This window comes from Microtus ochrogaster, chromosome 8, assembly GCF_000317375.1.
Source record: "Microtus ochrogaster isolate Prairie Vole_2 chromosome 8, MicOch1.0, whole genome shotgun sequence".
Taxonomy (NCBI): Eukaryota; Metazoa; Chordata; class Mammalia; order Rodentia; family Cricetidae; genus Microtus; species Microtus ochrogaster.
Window position 1 is genome coordinate 1,325,086 of NC_022015.1, and position 1,238 is coordinate 1,326,323.

The window sequence follows — 1,238 nt, forward strand, 5'->3', positions numbered from 1 at the left end:
AGACACGACTTCTGACACTTTGTTCCCGCCGACCGGAAGTGCCGGCGCGCGTTTAGTTGGCGCTTCCGGATTTAAGATTCCAAAGGTTCCTCTGCAAGTGGGTCACAAGCGCCATGGAAGTTGCATGCCTAGTCTGAAGATCGTGGAAAATTTAAAACATGAGATGTGAAAACCGAGGTTCAGAGACAAGGTTTCATAGGTTTATGAAGGTCACAGAGCGACAGAAATGAGATTAGAGTCTAGCTTTTCTGGTTCAAAACAAAAGCTTTCCCGCCGTCCACCCTCTGGTCACAAGCAAATACACCCTAGCTCATTATATTTGGCATTTTCTAAACCCAGACAATCTTCTTGACAGTTTTTCTACTCCTGCCCCTCAGGACAGCTATCCAGCTTCTCACTGGTAAGTATATTAGATTCCCCGCTTTTAAATTTTAGGGTTTTGGTTTTGCTGCAGATTTAACCCGAGACCTTGGGCAGGCAAAGTACACATCTGCTACTGAGCATCCCCCATCACATTAACTGGTTTCCCCCTCGTTAGCGTCTTTAAAAACAGGTATCGAAAGTAAAACTGGGGACTTTCTTCTTGAAACCAACTTGTCATTTTATTTTTTTTAATTGGACCAAAAGGTGGAAAATTGGATTTTTTTTTCTATTCAGTAATTACATTTTACGTTTATAAGAAACAATCTGACAGCCCGGGAGATGGCGGTTCGAGTGGGGGTAAAGGTGTTTGCAAACTTGACAGTCTGGGTTTGATCTCTAGGACCTACATGGTGGTAGGTGAGAGTCAATCCTTGCAAGTTGTCCTCTGATTTCTACATGACATTCCTTCACACATACAGTAATAAATGTAATACTAATAAAATTTTTAAAAAATCATTCCATGAAAAGAAAAGTCATTTCTATTAACATTGGTATCGTAGTTGAAAACACAAAAACAACTGTCACCTGGAAGAGAATAAGTTTATTCAAGCCCGTGGTGGTTGGTGGTAGCAGACGACTTTAATCCTAGCATTAAGGAGGCAGAGACAGGCAGATATCTGTGAGTTCCAGACCAGCCTGGTCTAAGTAGCAGGTTCCAAAACAGACAGGGCTACACAGTGAGATCCTGTTTCAAAAAAGCAAAACAAACGAAAGCAAGCAAACAAACAGGGACTGAAGTGCCGGCTTAGTGGTTAACACCGCTCTATTCCCGAGAGAATGTTGAGCACCAAAGACACTCCACCTGGAGCCTTTCT